The 9,311-nt window shown below is 45.4% G+C and overlaps 1 pseudogene; it reads left to right on the forward strand.

Moving 5' to 3' along the window:
- The first annotated feature begins 5,453 nt into the window (after positions 1–5,453).
- LOC147696852 (ATP synthase F(1) complex subunit delta, mitochondrial pseudogene) lies at positions 5,454–5,950 on the forward strand (annotated as a pseudogene).
- Positions 5,951–9,311: the final 3,361 nt, after the last annotated feature.

A 9,311-nucleotide genomic window follows, 5' to 3' on the forward strand; every position in this document is an offset into this window, starting at 1 on the left:
AATGGAAAAGACAATAACCGGGGGCTTAACTGTATGATGACAGGCAGGCACTGTGTGAAAACAGGCAGGCACTGTGTGATGACAGGCAGTCTTCACGACCACTTTGTCTTCATATTGAAGGAAACAGGCAGACCCTGAGCTAAAAGTCTGCCTTCTCCAGCACCAGTGCTAAGATTGATGGTGCTGTAGACAAAAATTTATTTTTCCATCTGCCGCTCCTTGCCACCCAAATAACTAAATTAGCCAATGTGACCTGCAGTATCGCACCCGTTGCTGCCACTTGCCTTCGCTTTTTAGATGCACCTTCGCTGGTTCTGAGTTAAGCAGGTTTGGGGGTCAATGAATCAGGCACGTACACTCTGTCTGGTTGGGAATAGAACCTCCATTATTTTTTAGTTGTACACTTTGGAGCAAGATGACGCGGGTGTGAAGTCAGCTCACCAGAGGACACAGGAGAGGCTAGACCTGAAGCTGTTTCTACTTGACAAGTTCCTGGCAGGGCCTAGGTATCCCAAATTTCAAACCTTCCCCGACTAATATCCATAAAGTCCTTTCAAGTTAGAAAGCAGACGATCTAAGTGGAATTTATTTGCATTTGATTCTCTCGCCAGACTAGGCCGAAGGTAAGCCCTTACTCACCGGCTAGATAATAGTATAAAACTTTGAGATTTCATTATGTTTTTCTTAATCAGAATAGTTAATAATTCTGACGCTAGGTCCAAAATCTAGAAGCAATCACATTTCATTATTGTATTACAGATTCAAACCCAAAGTCGCACAGAAACCGGTAGGTACAGATGACAATTTTGAGTATGGGGAGAAAAATGGCCCACACGGCACAGAAACATATCACCACAAATTGGTAGCCATGCGCACTATGGGGCATATTATCAAGGGGGTTTATCTCCGCTTTTTTGGCTTTAAAAGCCAAGAAAGCGGAGATAAAACTATCTCCCTATTACCTAGCTGTCGCTAACACCAGTTAGCGACAGCTAGTAGGAGATAGCAACCATCTTGGGCCCCGCTTTGCATGTCAGTGATATTTATCACTAATGACATGCAAAGTGGGCGTGCCAAGATGTTAGCGACTGGAAACAGTCGCTAACATCGCTATTTCCTATTACCAACTTTTGGAGATATTCAGGCTAAGCGCGAATATCTCCAAAAGCTAACACCTGCCCTGAGCATTTCTTAGCCATGTTATCCAATTGGAGGTGGATAACATGGCTAAGAGCATTAGCTCGGTAATGCATGAATATCACTGACTTTTCAGCGATATTCATGCATTGCGGCCGATTTTTATCGCATTTGCGATAAACCTTGGTAATACCAAGGTTTATCTGCGATAAAAATCGCCGCAGCTCAGCGGTAAATTTTTGTCTCTAACCAAGCAATAGCGATAATTATCGCTATTGCTTGGTAATATGCCCCTATATTCTATTTATATTCTGTTCTATGTGCATTAAATAGCTGTCTTGCCAGCCTCATGCTTGTTTCAAACGGAAAAAAACACATATACGAATATACACTGAAGGAGCGTCCTGCATGGCTCGTGGGTGGATGAGCGGGCGTGGGGGTCACAAGGGTGAGCCGCAGAAGTGGGGGGGTGGTGTTTCAGGGTGTCGCACAGGGAGGAGGGTGGGGTGAAATAAAAAAAATAAGCTTACCTTGATTCCAGGTCTCACGTCTTTTCTGCTCCTGCTCTTGTGCCTCCAACAGGAACAGGTAGTAGGCAGCCAGGCTCTCTCCCCTAAGCCAATGACAGCGCTGCAATGCAATGTTGTGATTGATTTGAGTGCCGTGACACGGTGCTCAGCCAGAGGCTGGAGGGGTGGGCATGTTCTCAATGCAGGCTGTATTGCAGCCAGCATAGAGAACAGGGAAGTGCGCATGACTGTTTTGGGCGGCCCGAAAGGGCGACCAAACAGTCATTGCACACTTAGGAGTGGGCAAACCACTGAACCATCGCTCCAAGAGCAGAGCAGCACTGACCACCCACCCGCCCACAACGCAGAAGGACTCGAACCATAAAATGATAATAACAAATGTATTATAACTTTATGTTTCTAAAGTTGGCACTGCTGAAAAACAGTGGGGCGACGCTTTTCCGCCATAGCAGAGTAGCTGCCACTGATAGACTGGGTCTTTCAGTCAGCCTCTTTGCCTATTTCTTTGGTCAAGTGTTATTCACATTTTGTTCTCTCCCACCACAGCATACTGGGAGAAATGTGAAGGTTGGTTGAAGGGGTGAAACCCAACTCGAGCAACAGCTACAATCCTTGTCAGGGTCTACCACAAAAAGTCAATAAATTAACCTGTTCTTAACTCTTTAATATCTTGGCAGAAAAACAGTCAGGCTTAACGTAGAGGCAATGGGTAAAGTATTTATGTAGCACTTAAACAGGAATAAAGTGAAAACACAAGACAAGAAAAATCCCACATCAATGTAGAATAATAGAGTATATAGTTAATAAATTATTACCAACGCCACTGCCTGCCCGCCATATTTTTAGTGTGGCAGTCGGCCCGCAGCAGGACCGCAGCCTCTGCCTGGATCCAGGATCTCATGGCAATGGTGCAGTGGTAAGGGGCAGGAATATACTGGCGGTGCTGCTGCAGCACTGCTGTCGATATACTGAGTTGCATTTCCACCGCCCATTTCATGCCGGTGAACCTGCCATTAAAGGGTATCAGAGATGTTCTGGGTGAACATACGGGGCACATGTTGTGCCCCCCTGGAACTACACCCCCGTTCCAGCATGGTGTGGCGTGCACAAGATGGTGCATGCCACACCGTGCAGGAACTTTGCTGCTGTTAAGGCTCTCCTATGAGCCTAACACAGATGCCACAGTGAGACCGCTGCAGTACTGTCCATCCACCCTGGATTCAACTGAGAATCCGGTGGGTGGGTGCACCACTGTCTTGGTAGTCCTACTGTCTGCGCAGCGGGGGTGGTGCTGCAGAAGGACTGCTAAACTCGTAATAACGCCCTTACTCTTTATGAGAAGCCAAAAATCTCCAGTGAGAGGAAGCTGCAAGCTGTAGATCACGAGGGCTCCACAAGGCAGATACCCCTTCTGCGATGAGCCACTTAAGTCCCAAAGTTTTGGATTTGGGCTACATTGGCACCTTTAGCACCAGTTCCAGGGGGGCATCACTTTAAGGGTCAGGACTCACTCAGGCTGGGTCCAGGTGCAGTTTAAAGATGGCTGGAGCCTTTTCTATCCCTGAGGCTCTGATCAGGAGACCAGGCAACTAGCGTTTGGAGTCAATCTGGTGGTTCGGGTTTAAGCAGAAAAGCAGGTCTGAAGCAGTAGGGCAGTTCTCTGAGGGTACAAGGCAGACTTTAGGAAGCAGGGCAGTCCTCTGAAATCTACAGCAGGCAACAGGCAGCAGGGCAGTTCCATGAGAGTCCTCCACAGTTCCAGAAGTGAACTAGAGAGTGTGTATGAGGTTCTTATTGCCAGCTTTTTAGTGGAAGAAACATTTCAAATTTTTCCCCCAAAGAAGTGTCTGTCTCGAATTTTCTGACTTCTTGCCCTGGTCCCAGTCTGTCTGGGGGCACAATAGGCTAGTGTGAAGTTCTTTATGTGTGAGCTGAAGCACGGTCTTTGAAGTGCAAGTAGGGGTTTGCAATGCTGTGCCCCGCATCCTGTCTCGATTGTGTGGCTGTCTGAGAATAATACACAAAGGCCAACTGCCAACTACACCTAGGCATATGACCCAGTAACTGGCTACAGCTACCAAATGGCTAGAACAAGCAAATAGACACATTCCTAAAAGTGGAATTTTTAGAATTATGATTTAAAATGCAACTTTATCATTAAAGAGGATTTCCAAATTACAATTCCCTAGACACCAAACATGACATTTCTACCTGCTCCGAAACAAAAGTTACCACCTATTAAATGTAATACAGAAACCCAATGTTATCCTATGGGAGAGGTAGGCCTCACAGTAGAGAAAAATGAATTTGTGGATTTTTCTCTACCAGGAAATGTACAACTTAAAAGTACATATCCAAACTTTAAAATACAATGTACCCTGCACCATGGGCTGTTTAGAGACTACCTTAGGGGTGACATATGCAATAAAAAGCGAGATTTAGGCCACACAAGAAGTTTATTTTTCTGAGCCGAATTGGCAGTTTAACGCTGCATACGGGTGCAATGGCAGGCCTGGGACATTTTTTAAGGGGCTACTTAAGTAGGTGGCACAATAGGTGCTGCAGGTCCACTAGTAGCATTCAATTTAATAGCCCTGGGGATATGGTATATCACTTTAAATGAAACTGATAAGTAAATTAAATAGGTCAATCAGGTGTAAGTCAATTTTACCATGTTTTATGGAGTGAGCACGAGCACTTTAGCACTGGTTAGTAGTGGTAAATTGGACATAGTCCTAAGGCCAAAGAAAATGACTTCAGCAAAACAGGAGGTGAGAAGGCAAAATGTTTGGGGGAAGACCACTCTAAGGTGACAGGTCTAACACATACATTATGGGGAAATGGGTCAGCCCTTTACAGACATTGTTTTTCTTCATTGGGAGTGTTTGCATTTTGCCTGTGCACTTATGCGCATTCACCTAGTAAGTCCACTTCAGACATGTCAGGCCCATCTATGCTTGTATTCTGCTTTCATTTATTATATATTTTTCTTTTATATCACCAATGCGTAATTATTCACTTTTTTTGTTTGCAAACCTATGCATTCCGGTTACATTTGCATCATACATTCCATGCTCTATATGTGAAGTGGCAGTTGCTTTCTCTATGTCTATTTTATCGAAACCATTAATCTGTGGATGGTCCAAAAGCACAGGTTCGCAGACCATGTGTGGACCCAAATTTGAAAGAAATCAGTAAATCTGATTAGGCGAGGCAGTGTTTTGTTCCTGGTTCCTATTTTGTGCCTGCAAACCAAAAACTGGATCTGTGGACCAAAATCATCTGACTGGCTGGCAGCAACAGTGCAAACTCTGTTGCTGCCACCATTACAGAAGCATCTGCTTGGTCCCTGCGGTCACAACATCCTGGAAAGAAGAAATGAAGTAGCCATAATGGGACGGGAGGAGCACACTCTCTGGCCGAGGTGGGGCTAGGGGCAGAGGGACTCCTTGCGGTTAAACTAATAAAAACATATATTATGCCTTGGGGTTTGCAAATTCCGAAAGGTAATATGAGGACCTCCAGGATAGCTCCACAGTCTGCATACCTTGCCTCTGGGTCCATACGTCAGGCTGCAAGGGATCTTCGAAATGTTGGTGTGCACTGTCCTGGGTTCGTTGGACTGTAGACGTGGTCCGTCAATCCGAGAGGGAGGCCACCAGGGTCCAAGACTCACTAAGGATTTGAGAACCATCCCATTGGGGTCCACAACCTTTCTTCAAAAAATGAAATAATAGCGCTCTTGCCCTTGGTGCCACTTCCGGTGCCGGTGTCCCTGTGTCAGCCATGCAGCTGTCAGTCGTCCTCCGCTTGCTCCGGCTCCACGCCCCGCTGAGTCAAGCCCAGCGAGCGCTGGCTGCAGAGGCAGCCCCGGGGGGCCCACAGCCCATGAGCTTTAACTTCTGTTCCCCGGCAGAGGTCTTCTTTAGTGGTGCAAGCCTGAAGCAAGTGGATGCCCTCATCATGACTGGGGCCTTTGGTATCCTCTCTGCTCATGCACCAACCCTCCAGGTCCTGGCCCTTGGCGTCATTTCCGTGTTCAGTGATGAAGGAGTTGCTTCCAAGTACTTTGTAGGCAGCGGCTTGGTTATGGTGAACCCAGACTCCTCGGTGCAGCTGCTGGTGGAGGAAGCGTATCCTTTAGGCACGCTGGACATCAACGCTGCAAAAGCAACTTGGAGAACGCACAGTCGGGGCTGTCGAGTGCATCAGACGAGGTGGCCAAAGCGGAGACCCTGATTACTCTGGAGGAGACCCAGGCCATAGTGGGAGCTCTGGAGTGATCTAGGCTCCTCAAGCCCAGATGTGCCCTCCATGGCTCCTCCACTACACCCCCTTTGTACGGAGTATTCTATTGTAGACTGACGAGTCACAATAAATGGAAAAACAACCAAAAGAAAAAAAATTAAATAATAACAACAACAATAATAATAATAATAATAATAATAATAATAATAATAACAACAATAATAATAATAATCCTAATAATAATAATAGTTATTATTACAACATTTTAAAAAAATAGACAAGACGCCTCTTTTTGCCCACGGAAACCATGCGCAGCAGAGGTTGTCTGCTTGAAGCGGGGTTAATGCACCGCCTGCACTATTCATTGCACTGCTTGTGTAATTCACTGCCCTATTATTCCCACTTTTTCCTATTTGAACAGGGAAACAATGATGTTCTCAATTAAACTTTCTAAATGAAAAGTTGCTCCATACAGTTTGATATAAAAAAACACACTACACGAAAGAAGCATATCAGTTTATAATTCACGTTCGCCTTTTAAAAGATGAGAGGTTTTGCATTTTTATTGAGATTCATATAATTGCACAAAAATGGATGAACAATTTCGCATATATCAGGAATGTTTGTTGAGACATTGTAATCAAACGCAGCCACACATAATAATTTCATTTCGAGGCTTCTCCCAGGAGATTTTTAAAAATCACACATTGTTTTTCAAGTCAGAGGTCTGCGAAAATCTGCTCATTTAATTAAAGTAAAAATAGGTCTCATAATGAACAGCACTGGAATGCTGTATCCTGCACTACAGTTGCACCAAAGACAATCAATTGATGTTCATATTTCTTCCTTTTGGAGGTGATGAAAAATGTTATCCACAAGGATGCCGGTCGGAAGGAATCGAAAGTGAACCTATAAATAATTTACTATGGGGCATATTACCAAGCAATAGCGATAATTATCGCTATTGCTTGGTTAGAGACAAAAATTTACTGCTGAGCTGCGGCGATTTTTATCGCAGATAAACCTTAGTTTACCAAGGTTTATCGCAAATGCGATAAAAATCGGCCGCAATGCATGAATATCACTGAAAAGTCAGCGATATTCATGCATTACAGAGCTAATGCTCTTAGCCATGTTATCCACCTCCCATTGGATAACATGGCTAAGAACTGCTCAGGGCAGGTGTTAGCTTTTGGAGATATTCGCGCTTAGCGCGAATATCTCCAAAAGTTGGCAATAGGAGATAGCGGCGTTAGCGACTGTTTCCAGTCGCTAACATCTTGGCACGCCCACGTTGCATGTCATTAGTGATAAATATCACTGACATGCAAAGCGGGGCCCAAGATGGTCGCTATCTCCTACTAGCTGTCGCTAACTGGTGTTAGCGACAGCTAGGTAATAGGGAGATAATGTTATCTCCGCTTTCTTGGCTTTTAAAGCCAAAAAAGTGGAGATAAACCCCCTCGATAATATGCCCCTATATTTTTCACTTTTAAATATGCAACGTTAAGTAATTAAAAATAACTCATCTTTCCAACTTGACATATTACTCTATCATCTCTAATAATCACATCACATTCACAGTCAGTTTGGCCAATGGGAGGGGCACATAAAAGGCCGATCAAGCCAGGGGTCATGGTTTTGCACATTATGTTCGTCTTCCAAGTGCAGGGCAAACGGCGGTGGCTGGCCAGAGGAGCTTTCCTTTTCCTTCCCCTTCCCAGCCCGATTCTGCTCTGCTTCTTCTCCCCTCATCTGCAGCACAAGCAGAGTTACATCCGTCCATATTTGCAGAAGGTCACTGTATACATATTTGAGAGAGCAATGTCCTTATATCAGTCCTGGAGGTCACACCCACCCTCATACCCTCCTTCATGCATGTGCCATCTATGCCAGGAACACCTGAACCAGTAATTGGGGTTATTTAGAGTTTGGCAGATGGGGGCGTATGCCTTAAAATGTTGAGTGCCTCATCTGTTAGACTAGAGGTTCCCTCACCCCATTTAGAGATGGGTGAAGTACCAGGTTTCTGCTGGGGGAGGCTCAGCTGGCTCTGCCTGAAGGAGCCTCTGACTGGCGGCCCACCTGCAGAGGGTATGTTATGTTATGTGGATTTGAAGAATGTGACTTATCACCAGAAGGGTATCCAGGCTCTGGAGCAGGTGTGCAGGTCATCTGTTGGTGGTTTTTTAAAAAGCCAGGTCATCAGCCTCTTGCAAACGTAGAGAGGCAAGGCCCTGGTGTGTGGAGGTAGGTCGTTGCATGTTTTGGGCGGGGAACAACCATCTCAACGCATGCATCACAACGCATGCGTTTACGTCACGTGCCGTTACAACGCACGCGACGTTACAACGCATGCGTTCACTACGCACCCCATTACATCGGAGTCGCCATTACATTGCGGGCGCTTACAACGGACACGGGAGACAACGCTGGAACCACGAGACACAGGTAAGGACGATGGATGTTCCCGAGGTGTTTTAGGCTTTTAGGTAGTTCATGGGGACTGTTTTGGAGGGGGCGGGATTTAGGCTTTAGGGATTAGGGTTCATCGTAGTATATGGTTGTGTTTTAGGGGGTTGGGCTTTTAGGGCTTAGGGTCGGATATGGTCGTGTTTTAGCTTTTAGGGTTAGGGCTTTTAGGGTTTAGGGTTAAGGGTCGGATATGGTACTGTTTTTGACATTTGGGTTAGGGCTTTAGGGCTTAGGGTCAGATATGGTTGTGTTTTAGACATTCGAGCTAGTGATTTTAGGGCTTAGGGTTAAGGGTAGGATCTGGTACTGTTTTAAGCATTAGGATTAGGGCTTAGGGTTAAGAGGCGTATGTGGTAGTGTTTTAAGGTTTAGAGTTGGGGCTTAGGTTTAAGGGTCATAAATGATACACTTTTAGGCTTTAGGGGGTTGTAGTGTGTAGTTTAGGCCTTAGGGTCAGGAGGAATGCGCACTGGGGTAAAAAATGCGATTTAGAACCATGCAGGGTGTTTTTATGCGGTGTGATGGTATTTTACATGCTTTGCAATTGGGATGCGACTTGATTGGATGTGTTGCAATTACTTGCGATGTGAAGGGACATGCAATCTAAAAAATGCAATGTGAAGGCATGTGGTGTTACAGTTTGCGATGTGCCATCATACATCCATTTTGGGCGCGATGTAGGATAAGGCTAGGTCACCCGTTCTGCTTTTGCAGATACTGGGGATGTGTGCGAGGGAGAGTGAGGCTGAATGTAGGAGTCTGGTGGGTTGGTAGAATTAAACAGACAGTTTATGTATCCTGGTCTTATGTTGTGCAGTGCATTGTATGCATTTGTAACGAGTTTGAATTGGTAGCATTTGGGTATTGGCATTCAGTCGACTTCCCTGAGGTGTCGCATGATGTGTGTACAATATAGAAGGT

The sequence above is a fragment of the Lissotriton vulgaris genome, chromosome 8, assembly GCF_964263255.1.
Source record: "Lissotriton vulgaris chromosome 8, aLisVul1.2, whole genome shotgun sequence".
NCBI classification, from domain to species: domain Eukaryota; kingdom Metazoa; phylum Chordata; class Amphibia; order Caudata; family Salamandridae; genus Lissotriton; species Lissotriton vulgaris.